Below are 13314 nucleotides of genomic sequence, written 5' to 3'. Positions count from 1 at the left end.
AGGATATACTTTGCCATTTAAAATATCTACTACATTGCTTTGTACCCAATTAGTTCCTGAAGGAATTTAAGATAGCCAGTGTTTTATACAAAATAAGCCTTCGATAACTTTTTGTTCACTGAACAAATGTTCACATAATCTTTTATTTTTTATAAGAACTTCTCTTAGGTATCACTGATCATTTGCAGCCAGAATTAAGAAGATAAAAAAAATACTTATCACAGACAGGTCCCCAGCTTACTTATGTCCCACACATGCAAATAGGACCCCATCTAGACTAAAATAGGAATTCCCCTTCCCTCTGCTGTTACTGCTACAACAAAGTTCTTATCCCTTCAGAGGGAGAAAACCACTGCCACTGCACCCCCCCCCACTTTCTGCCATGCACAGGGGATTGGTGAAAATGAGGTCAGAACTTTAGGCCCCTGGGGGGTATCATTTCCCCCAGCCATTTCCTATCATCCCTATCACCCTGGGCATCTCAGCCCCCTGACTCCCGTTCCAGTCCCATAGCCATGCTCATTCAACACCCTATCCTGCTAAAAATTCTTCTCTGGCCACAGGAACCACCACTGGTGCCTTCAGTCCCCAACACTCCAAGTCCTGTGGTTGCAGACTAGGAAGGGCTCTGACTTAGGATGGGGAGAATGACCTGCCCTGACATTTTAGGGCACTCTGAATAAATTTTCTCATAGATATATTATTGAAGATAATAATTACCTTCACATGTCAACCAAGAAACTCCATAACCACTTTTTACAATGTTTTCATGGAAAAATGGCTTCTGAGTTTTAAATTCAGGAAACAGTGCCTTAGGCTCTTTTGGACAACGCGAACAAATATTTTGGGTGAAACCCAAGTAGGTACTTGATTTTCCAACTAACTTAAATGTGTGAACTTTTAAAAGTGAAATCATTCAAGGTTTTAATATTTAACATGATGAGAACTTTTTAGGCACCCTTCAATCTGCTTTAGATTTCTCTACATCACCTTAGGAAGATGTTATACTGCTGACAACTAGGTGTGATTTTGTCACATCAAAATACATATACACCTGCGCTTAAGACAAAAAGGTGATTGTGAATAAGGCTCACAGTTCGAAGGTACAGCAGGATGGTATAGAGCAGACGGTTTGATAATGAGAAATTATAGTTTCCTGCAATTCTTGAGGACCGAAGGGAGGGAATTACTTGCTTTATGCTGGCAGCAATTTCCTTAAACCCTGTGAGATGGCATAGCTCAAGCTGTTGCAAATGTAGACAGAGTAGCTACCAGCCACAGCTCTTGGTTGGAGCAAGATTCCCTGAGGCATGAAATACATTGAAAAGCCTTTCTAAATAGGATTGATCACTTAATTTGACTGTTTTAGAGAAAATCCTACATAGTCTTCAATTTCTAGCATTTGTTCACAGTTTCCTGGAAGCTTATTAATTATTTCTACCATATATGTGGGTATATACATTCATATATATTTTAATTAGGTACTCTAATCATAGAGATCATCATCAATATATGGTGTTAAAAGTGTTAGACATTAGTTACAGAATATTCCTTTAGCTTGGCTTTCACAATATGGTACCATCAACACCAAGCTCTTCCTCTGAGAGAAAAAATTAAGTCTTTAGATGCATGTTGGTGTCTTTTTTTTGCAAGATGGGTGTGGTGACATCAACCATTGCCACTAGTCCTCAAAACAGAGCAACCAGCAGCACAAAGAGGATCATCATGTTTAAAAACAGAGAAGCTGGTATCTGTTTTGTTAACCGCACACTTCATTTCGAGGGGTTAACTTTTGCCTCTCACTTATACTTTCTCTTTCATGAATGAGCAATTAATTACTTAGCCGCTGTCGCTGTTTCAGAGCTTCAGTTTACAATAGCCTTTTGTTTTCTTGCACACTAAAGAGCTTTGAAGGATTTCAATCTTCAAAAACACAGAGCACTTTCTTTCTCTTTATTTCTGAACACAAAAAAAGTGTCTATTCTTATGTATATTTAATAACAGTCTTCAAAAAAGAGCCTTATTGTGCACCTTAACATGATCTGATTGATTCTTGCAGCTAAGTCAAAGGAACACATACAAATCTTAGCTCTGGGAAACATTTTCTATTTAAGAATTTTAAAGTGTAAACTTTATAATAAAGTAGGGGAGAACATGTAAATATGTTGTATTTCATTTTAAATACAGTTAAGCACAGTTTAAACACAGCCAACTCTTTCCAGATGATAATGTGACTTGGATAATGAAGTGCTTCGTCTTAAGTCAGAAAGTTCAGTGCTGTTGCAGCTTACAATTACAGGGGGAGCTCTGTATGTCCTTATTTAAATATGTTTATCTCTTGACAACAAGGAGATGCATGTATTTATGTATACACATATATACAGTCTTCACAGGCAGAGGAAAATAAAAGACTGAGGCATTATCTGATAGAATTACTGTCTGTTGATAATACCTGAGACGTAAGTCCCTCATATCCCTCTTTTATTTTTTTTAATATATGAAATTTATTGTCAAATTGGTTTCCATACAACACCCAAGTCTCATCCCAAAAGATGCCCTCTTCAATGCCCATCACCTACCCCCCCCAACCCCCATCAACCCTCAGTTTGTTCTCAGTTTTCCCTCTTTTATTTCTTAAAAACAGATGTGGGTAAGACAATGAATCTGGCTAGGATAATAAAACTTCCATCCATTTTGAATGTATTTTTGTGTAGGGTGTAAGAAAGTGGTCCAGTTTCATTCTTCCGCATGTTGCTGTCCAGTTTTGAGCACTGGGTGTTAACATGTAAGCAATGAATCACTAAATTCTACTTGTGAAGCCAATATTACACTATATGTTAACTAACTAGAATTTGAATAAAAACTTGAAACAAAAATAAATAAAAATAAATAAAAGCTCAGATAACAGCATTTTTCTGCAATAAAGTATTTTTTAGTTGTTAAAAAAAAAACCTTCCATTATCTAGAATGGTTATGGAATTGAAATGTTAATTTAATAGTCTGATTAATTCAGCATTAAGTAGTACATACTTTCTCCTTTAACCCATGAAATTAAAAATGCAAATAATTCAGTTAAATATATAAAACAATTTCTATCCCTGGTAAAGATGACCTGAACTTGGAATATACCTTTGTCTTGATATTGAAAAAAAAAAATTCTAGTCCTGACACAAGTTTACTGATTATCAATCACTTCTTTCTCATAATATTGCTGAGATCCCATGAGTGAACACACACATGCACATCAGTTAACAGAGGGCTCTAAGTAGTTAAATTCCAGCAAATTGAGAATATACCATAAGTATCTCAGCTTCTTACTTCATTTTATATTTTACAAATACAGTATTTTGCATTTAAAAAATTTTTTAAGTATTTGTTTTTTTTAATTTTTTTAAGTTTGTTTATTTGTTTTGAGAGAGAGAGAGAGAGCAGGGGAGGGGCAGTAAGAGAGGGAAAGAGAGAATCCCAAGCAGGCTCAGTACTGACAGCACGGAGCCTGATGTGGGGCTCAAACTCACAAACTGTGACATCATGACCTGAGCAGAAACCAAGAGTCAGACATTTAACTGACTGAGCCACCCAGGCACCCCTGAATTTTTAAATGTTAATATCTTCCTGGCCCACTAGAGAGCTTAATAAAGCATACTCCCAGCATTTATGTCAAAATCTTGTACAGAGTAAGACAGCAAGGCCAGGTATATACTGACCTGACAACCCATTATGCGATCACCTCTTGGCTCTGGTGGTCAGATACAATTTGCACTCTGGTAGTCGAGGTGACCACTGATGATGTCCTCCTGGGCTTGGACATATCCTTTTTCATCATCCTTCATTCAGTCAAACAGGGTTCAGAGTCAGAGTCATTCTACTAAGCGAGGCTCTTGGAGAATATCAGGAATCCAGTTAGGTTAGACTGACAAGAACCCAATTCTTTATAATTACCTCTCTGTACCACCATGGCATTTAGCGCCTCCAATGAGACAGGTGGAATTCAGGTGATCAAGAACTTCTCCACTGTGGGAGACCAGGATGATTTGGTTAATTCTGGCTACATTATCAGCTTTCCAATTTTGTAATTCTATCTTAATATGACTACATTGAAACATATATAACGTATAATGAACTGTTTGAAAATATTTCATGTTTTGGCTTAAATTATCTCTAGGACACACTATCCCTAGTGCAATTTTGAATATCTGAATATGTTATCCTATTATGTGGCCATAGTATCATTTATTTAACCAATCCCCTGATGCTGAAAATTAAGATATTTTCATTTTAACATTAAAACACCACTCTGCCATAACTATCCATGCAGTTGTACTCATGAAAGGATAAAGCTCAGTGGTTAAGGGCATAAATTTTGGTGCCCAGCAGAGGGAGATTTGGGTCCTGTCACTTTCTAATGGTGTAATTTTGGATAAATCTCTTAACATCTCAAAGCTTTAGTTCTTTCATCTGTAAAAGGAAGATAATTTGACCTAATTCCTAGGGATTTTAAGAGCATCCAATGAGGAAGTACATGTGAATTCATGGTAAATAAATTAGTTTGCTCTTAAGTAGCTACCTATACTTATTTCCTTAAGATGAATTTATAGCAGTACCTGAGTAGCTTGGTTAGTTAAACATCTGACTCTTGGTTTCAACTCAGGTCATGATCTCACAGTTTGTGAGATGGAGCCCTGCATCAGGCTCTATGCTGACAGCACAGAACCTGCTTGGGATTCTGTCTCTCCCTCTCCTCTCTGCTTCTCTGTCTCTCTTTCAAAATAAATAAATAAACTTGAAAAAAGATGAATTTATAGACATGAAATTATATTGTTAATGTACATTTTTAAGGTCCTTGACCCATGTTACCTAATTGCCCTCATAGTATACAACTCCCAATAGCAATATCACATTATGCTGTAATAAGGTATGTGTTGGTTTGTATCTAGAATCATCAATAGGAGTTCTAGGTCTCGTTTCATGTGGGTACCTATCACAGGGACATATACACAGCACATGCTCCAATCATTGTTTGTTTAGTGAATATCTATACCTTTCCTTCTGATATGAATAAGCACATCTGGTTTTTTTGTTTGTTTGTTTGTTTTTTAAACAGCACCACCTTTTCAGAGACAAGGCCCTCCTTGTCATCAATTCTGGAGGTCACCACTGCAGGCAAATAGAACAAGTGGGCTTCACAGTCAATGGCAGTGGTTCTCATCTAGGGAACGTATTTTAAAATGCAGATTTCTGTGTTCTGTTTGCAGAGATTCTGATTCAGGAAGTTCCATTTGTGGCCCAGGAATCTAATCTTTATTTACCACTTTCCAACCAACACCATTCCTGACACAGGTAGTGTATGTGTTCTATCCTGATAACCACTGATCTCTATAGTCTTTGCCTCACAATGCCAGAGTTCTTTAGGTTCCTTCCAATCCTGTGACTCTATAATGTATTTTTTAAAGGCATCACCAATCAAAACAAGCTCAGAGGCCTTATAACTTATCCATAATATTTGATAATTATTAAAAGATGCATTGTTGCTAAACTAGCCAGGCTTTCTGCTGATTTGGGGGAAGAACAAGTGAAACAAAGACAAATAGTTTATCTTGGTACCTGCCCACACATGCCAAATTCCATCCTGGTATCTATTCCCCGCATGGTCTGCTTCATTTTGACCAAAAGTAAACATTATGTTATCACTCCATATCATTCTCCTTGATCCAAATGCCCACAGAGGGGCTGGAAGTGGCCTCCAAAGAGGGTCTCTTGCTGTCCTTAGTGAGCAGCCCAAAACCAAGAGACCCAAGTGAAGGTTTGAAGAAGGTGGCCCTCAGAAAGTTCTTCAAGGAAAAGTCGAGGGTCACCAGCAAATTTAGCAACTGAGACCTAGAAGCCAATGCTCCTGAGAAAAGAGCATTCAAAGTGAAAAAGACAAATGATACTAGTAAAGAGCCTCTCTTAAGCTTGATTTCATGTAGTTTTGGCTTTGTGTAGTTCTTGGTACATCTATATCCAGCTTTTCTCAGAATGGTTCCCAATTACCCACCTACCCCGAGCCTCAGATAAGAAAACAAATGCTATCATACATCACTTTTCTCTTCTTATATAAAATAAAGATAGGGTTGTTAGGAGGATTACATTTGATGACTTAGCAGAATGCCTGTTACATAATACAGGTGGTCAGTCATTTTCCTTCTCTCTTCCTCTCTACCTACACCCATCCTCACTCCCAAATCTGTCCTTCTGTATCTAAATAAGACTGCTAGTTCACATATCTCTATGTCTTACTTTTTAAGTAACCCACAAGAATTTGTTCAAAACATCATTACATACCAGCATATTCATTATGGACTTTATAATAAAAATATAACTCATGATTTATAACCTCAATCAATTTATAATCTGATAGGAAAGAGAAAACGAACATGCATATAGCAACTGGAGGACAAATAAAATTTTATTAAATGTTATTTATTAAGTAATTTAATTTATTACTTAATTTATTAAAACTTAATTTATTAAAAATTATCTGCTGGATCATCAATAAGTATGGTAGCAATTCAAAGAAAGGAGAAAGCTATGGGTCTGAATTTCCAAAGAAAGCTTCAAGGAATAGTCAGAGTTTAATCTTGGCTCTGAAATAAAAACATCTATACGTTACTTACTATGTGTCAGTTACTATACTAAATAGAGATAGGTTTATCTTTTATCTCTATCATTACTCTCTTCCTCTTTATGAAAGAACAATTCAGTTTGCATAGAGGCAAGGACATTACAGATGTGAGGAATAGGAAAAGAAGCAACTGAGACAAGAGAAATTTAGGGATTTGTTTCATGCATTTTTCAAGCAACACCACTGTCCAAATAAGCCCTTTTGAACTCCAGCATACCAGGCTTTATCTGTACTTTCCCACATAAGTCAATTATAGCCTGGACCATACTTCCTACACAATTCAAGTTCTCATCATTTATTGATAAAATAGCCCATGGCATTAAAAAAAAAAAAAAAAGTCTTCCATGCAAAATCATGGCAAATTACATGAGGAATAAGAATATTTTATTCTTGGGGCACCCAGGTGGATCAGTTGGTTAAATGTCTGACTCTTAATTTCTGCTCAGGTCATGATCTTATGGTTCATGGTCTCGAGCCCTGCATCTGGCTCTGTACTGACAGAGTGAAACCTGCTTGGGATTCTCTCTCTCCCTCTTTTTCTGCCCCTCCCCAGCTCCCTCTGACTCTCTCTGAAAATAAACAAATAAACTTAATTATAAAACTTAAATTAAAAAAAAGAGTATTTTATTCTTTAAGTTGTAGTCATAGAATTAACCTGACTTTCCTTGAACAATGAAAATGTTGCCAGGAAGAAATGATGCAATCTGAGGTAGTGGAAAGTATAGGGACTTTGTGACAGGTCACCAGAATTAGAATTCGTCCATTCCCTCCACCCCTGCCACTTGCTGTGTGACCATGGATAAATAATTTATTCTGAGTTTGTTTCTTTGTGTGTTAATTGAAGCTATAAAAATAATACCTGTAGTAGAAAATTTTTGTGAGGATTAAAGGAAATAATCTAGTTGAATGCCTTTTGGAAATCGAAAGGATTACAGAAATATTATTTTTATTATTATTATTATTACTGCTTTTATTATCATTTGCTGAACTAGGTATTGTTACATCAGGTGAATAAATTTAAGTTTGCTTAGAAGTAAATGATTCCTATAAAATATATGCTTGGTCTCCCTTCAGGCGTACTAAACTTCAGCTGTGTAATATAAGCATTTAACTGTCTTTTCCACATAAAACTTATTTGTGACTCACACAGATTCCTTTGCCTTATGAGGATGTTCAAAACACCTCTATCTATTCTAGAAAATAAAATTTCTGAAGTTGTTGCTTTTTTCTCCAAGCCTAAGTGCATTTTTCATTTACCAAAGAAAGATGAGACAGCCAGAAGAATTGGTCTATTGCTGCCTCTTTAAAAGACTCTCTCTCTTCTTTCCATCGTTCCTGGCTTGTATTGAAACCAGATGGTAAAACCAAGACTGGAACATCCTTTGGTGTCCAGAAGGAGGCCAGTCTGGCCAAAGCATTGTCATTCTTGTCAGCAACCAGAGTCAAAAACATTTTTATAGTTAATCATCAGGAGTGCCTACTGGCTCTAACAGCCATGTATGCAGTATTTGTCAGCATGAAGGTTCTATCCACACCACAGATGACGCCATGTCGGCAAGAAATGTGTTTCGATATCCTTTAGCAATGAGCTGAGCAAATTTTCATGGCTGACTCCCAAAGCAAACAATGATATAAAATTTAGTGCCGGACTTCTTTTTCACCAAATTGTGTGGATACTAGTATCTTTCATTTATAAAACCTAACTCCTTCACAGCAAGTCTGCCCTGGAATACTCTTTAAAATATGGAAAGTTAAAGAACTGCAGCAAATTACTACAAATATTTTTAAAGAAATTAACCCACCCTAAAATGAACTTTCATTTCCAAAGATGGAGAGTTGCAGTCTTAGACTCTGAGGAATCAGAGTAATTTCATGGATGAGGGCCCACCAATAAAATCCTGTCTCTACCTATATTCAGTAATTAATTATAGCAAGGAGGCAGGGAATATGAAAATAGCATAGAGTAAATGCAGTATTCTTTGGAGCTCAAATAGAGAAGTTTTGGTGGCCACAGGAAAGGAATACTAACATTGTAAAACATGGCAAGGGCATAAGTTTATTAGGTCTTATATATAGCTGATGGAAGCTATTCATTTTTCAAGTACTATAGAAAAGGAAATCCAGATATCTGGAGAAGGACATTCAAAAACAGCTTCTCCACTTTACAGTTGAGGCTTGTCACCATATCAGAGGGACTCAGATGATTATTTCATGTGAAAGGTTCAAGTAGAAAAATTTGAAGGAGATGCCTAGAGCAGCAGAACTAAATTACGGTTACATATTACAGTATTGCAAGAGGATCTAACATAGGTCTGACTTTATTCTATAATGAAACTGTATATGTGTAATCAGCAAAACAGTGTTCAGGGCACAAACCATACAAGTTTCAGGTTGTAACTGATGAATGCTTGTAGAAACCAGAATCCTGTAATACTGACGTTACTCTCCCTACCATGATATATATATCCATAGTGTTTGTAATTCATAATTTTTGTACAAAACAAAATAAAAATTTGTTGTGCTAACCCTAATATTCCTCAGCTAGTGAAAGTTAAGATCCTTAATGAAATGCATATTTATTTACTTTGGATTGATAACATTTGAAATATGATGACCAATGTCTTTTTCTTTAAAAGTGCTTCCAAAATTATCTAAGATATGTATGTGTAGGATGATTTGGTTTGGTTCGGTTTCTCTCCTTTTGAAATTAAGACTGACTATCTTCCCATAGATAAACCCAGGTTTATCATCAGTAGTGCTCTGTTATTTTTGAATTAACACTGAGAATATTAATATGGTACAATAGCCATTAAAAGGGACAGAGGAAATTTTAAATAGACAGTAGTTAAAAATCATTAAGACTAAAAGATTAGCATGTGCTATTTTAAAAGAGTAACAATTAAAAAAAATATTTTAGAGAAAGAAAAAATCTGAGAAATTTAGACAGAGTTTTTGGTTTATATACTGTTATGTTATTCCTTGTCATCCCTTGGTAAAGCATAAGAAAAATAATGCATCACATCTTTAAAAAGATAGCAGTAATGTAGGAGACAGTACATGGATTTCTTCCCAAGAGCTCACTGACTAATTTAAATGTCTTTTGACTGGCCAATCATTTTCATTCCCAAGCAGAAATGATTGGAAACAAGCTTTCTCCAACCCCCCACTTTAGTTGTTAACTGAGCCAATCATTAAAAAGACCAGTTTTGAACCTACAGAGTAAATAGGTTCATACATTTAAAGAAACGTGGCTTTCTAACTGCCCTTTGTTAGATTAGAGATGCTTTATTTCATTCCTCAAGGAAAAGTTACTTGTTTTGCTTTCTGAAACATAAAGTGAGATGCAAACAGCTGTACAATAAATTAAAATGTTCTGAAAAGAATCCTAATACTGAAAGATATCTCTACTCATTAACCAAGGAGCTACTCATTCTGAATGATAAAAGTTGTATTAGGTTAAAAAGTATTCTTCAGAAAGGAGTTTCAGGATTCTGACCTTCTTTTACTTCGTTATTATATAAAAAGGGAGCTTGAAATCATCTAGAAATAATAAAAAAAAATTTAAGCAAGGCCCCTGATACCAATTTTCTCTTCACATTTATATTAAGAAGCTAATAAAATATAGATTAAATAAAGCCAGAGGATCCATATAAGCCCTCACTTGTTATGTAAGGGGCCAGGCCTTATGTAATATGCATTTTCTTACTAATTCTTCAAATTCTGAATGCTTTGTGTGATACCAAGGAATACTGAATACAAGGGATGTTTAATGTTTTTATAATACATATGCATTTGCATATGCACGGAGCATATGAGCTACTTTTGTCAGTAGTTTGGTGACATCTAGTGGAAATAGTGATTTGTAACCTACAATAAAGTTCAAATCCCATAGCAAAAGGGAATGGTTTGGGGATCAAGAACATGGATAAACAATTGAAAACATTTCCCTACCTTCTGTCCTAAGTAACAAAAATGAGCACATTTAGGTAATCTTTCTGAGGAAAAGTAACTTAACATCCATGTCAATTACATTAAAAAAAATTTCTGATCAGAAAATACATGGTCTTGGCAAAAAATTTAGAATATAAACATACAAGAAAACAAAAATTATCTATAATCCTTCCACCCCCCCCAAAAAAAACACTCATTGATATAGTGTGCCTTTTTCTCTAAGCTTATATATATATTTGTTTTTTTACTAAATTTCGAGTTCCTGGATATACAATTTTATATTCTAATTTTTTCACATTGTGTGAGCCTTTTTATCACATAAAATGTTTATGAGCATGTTATCAGATAAAAAAATAATTTTAATTATGAGAAACAGAGAACATTAATATTTTTTATTTTCAGAGTAGGATACAACAAGCGTATAATTTTGTGAATTCTATGAGGATCCAGGAATGATACAGAAACATGATTTCAGTAAAGCTCTTTCATTAGCACTGTTTTTTAAAAGACCTATCCATAAAAATGCTAAATATGTATTTTACATCAATAAAAAACCTTATTAAGGATATTACCAGATCCAAGGGTATTGAAAATGAATGAAACCCCATACCTTACCTGTGAAACACAAGTAGCCTAATAAAGAAGAATTAAATATTTTTCAAATAAATAATATTGTAACCAACATATAGAACTGTACAAAGGAGGAAGTTACGATCTTTAGGGGGAAAAGAAATGGAGAAACCCTCCAAGAAGAGATGACAGCTGTGCAGGACTTTGAAGAATGAAGAAGGATGAAGGGTATTAGCCAAGGCAAGAAGCATGGAATGGCTTGGTGTAAGTTGGCATCCCTGGAGAAAAGTCGTAACGATAGAAGATGTGACTAGAGAGGTGATGGCAGATGGTGAAGGATCTTTATCATGGAGGTTATGGAAACCCACTAAAAGTTCTTTTTTACGGACAGAAACATGATTACATTAGCATTTTATAAAATCATGCTGACTGCAGTGTGGAAGATGAATAGGAGAGGAGGGGACCAGCCAGTAGACTGCTGCAGCAATTCAGAAGGGAAATGGGGAGGCCGGCACTGAGAAAGAGCAGTGAGTTTAGACAGAAAACAAACAGTGGAAGGTTCTTTAAGAGGGGGCAAGTCATGGAATTCAAATATGCTGGATGATAGACACCTAGGTACTAAGAATGACCCTGAATCCTGCTTTAGGTCACTAATATCTAGAACAGCATTCAAACAATTACTAGTTAAGGAGGAATGTGTGATTTTTAGATTGCACACTGCAACATGTGTAAGCTTGGACAAATCTTAATTTATATTATGATCATATGATAGATAGCAGGGAAAGAGGTTTGTATGCACACCTTATCAGGCTGGTTCTGGTTCAGGTTTTCTTTGACAGAGGTCAAAGAAAAAGAAAATTTGGAGTGTCCTCATTACCCCAATGATTAAATAAATAAGTAGGTACATAGATAGATAGATAGATAGATAGATAGATAGATAGATAGATAGATAGACAGACGCATGCCTCCACTGTGGGCGAGGAGTGGTTAACGTCTCTAATTGGCCTTAGCACCAAGCCAAGGCTCGGGGACAGAGGAGTGCTAAAGAGGTTTGAGACATAATCAAGGAGATTCAAAGGAAAAACCAATTTCAGCTGTCACAGAGATTTGTCTACATGCAGTGTCATTAGAAAGAGTAAATGACCTGCTGAACTCTTGGGTATCAAGAAGACATTTCTAAAATGTAGAGATCAAAATTATATTATTCAAATCTACATCTACGTGCCTCTGTGCATATGCCTCCATACATACAAAGTGGAGGGAGAGCTTTTATTTTTTTTAAATTTTTTTTTTTAACGTTTATTTATTTTTGAGACAGAGAGAGACAGAGCATGAACAGGGGAGGGGCAGAGAGAGAGGGAGACACAGAATCTGAAACAGGCTCCAGGCTCTGAGCTGTCAGCACAGAGCCCGACGCGGGGCTCGAACTCACGGACTGTGAGATCATGACCTGAGCCGAAGTCGGATGCTTAACCGACCGAGCCACCCAGGCACCCCATAGGGAGAGCTTTTAGAGCATGCAATGAAGACACAGGTTCCCGGAGCAGCGATCCACTAGCAATCAAATTTACTAAGTTAACAGGAGCCATGTGTCCTGCACTTACCATGTGCTCGAGTCACCTGCTGCCAAGCAGTAGATGTTTTTAGCTACCACTGATGGAGTGCTCACCTTGGGCTAAGTGCTTTACAAACATTCTCCAGTTTAATCCTTTCAACAACCTAGGAGTTTAACCCTATGATACTTAGGGGGAGGTTAAGCCATTTGCCCAAGGTCACTCAGCCAGTAAGTGGAGAAGCTAGGATTCAAACTCTTCTCCAACTCCAGATCTGTGCCCTTACCCATTACGCTGTCCTAGGTCAGCACTGTTCATTCATTTGTTCAAAAACTCAAGTTCTCTTAAGTTTTATTGTTATCGAATGCTTTTATGAACACAAGGAACCATGCATACCAGTAGCTAGATTCTGATATCAACATAGAGTTTCCTTCCTTCCTGAGACGTGTAGCTCCACAACTGACTGCAGTGTTCTCTTATTTTGTTTCAGAGCATACAGAGCTGGTGTGTGAGAGACAGGTGGCAGCCAGTTGCTATGGCAATTGCCTGTCATTAATGATAAAGGGTAATTACTGC

At 36.4% G+C, this 13314-nt stretch overlaps 1 long non-coding RNA gene across 3 annotated transcripts in view; it reads left to right on the top strand.

The window, feature by feature from the left end:
• LOC147580038 (uncharacterized) overlaps positions 1-13314 on the top strand; it is a 107979-nt gene that overhangs the window by 77604 nt on the left and 17061 nt on the right. For 2 of the 3 annotated variants that reach the window (XR_015252453.1, XR_015252455.1), the window contains 2 exons: positions 5256-5340; positions 7111-7453. This is a non-coding gene — a long non-coding RNA (uncharacterized LOC147580038). Of the gene's footprint in view, positions 1-5255; positions 5341-7110; positions 7454-13314 lie in introns of those variants that run through there. The other variant, XR_015252454.1, reaches the window with a different exon arrangement.

The sequence above is a fragment of the Puma concolor genome, chromosome B3, assembly GCF_028749965.1.
Source record: "Puma concolor isolate L17-30 chromosome B3, mPumCon1.1.hap2, whole genome shotgun sequence".
Taxonomy (NCBI): Eukaryota; Metazoa; Chordata; class Mammalia; order Carnivora; family Felidae; genus Puma; species Puma concolor.
This window is presented reverse-complemented; position numbering and strand designations above follow the sequence as displayed.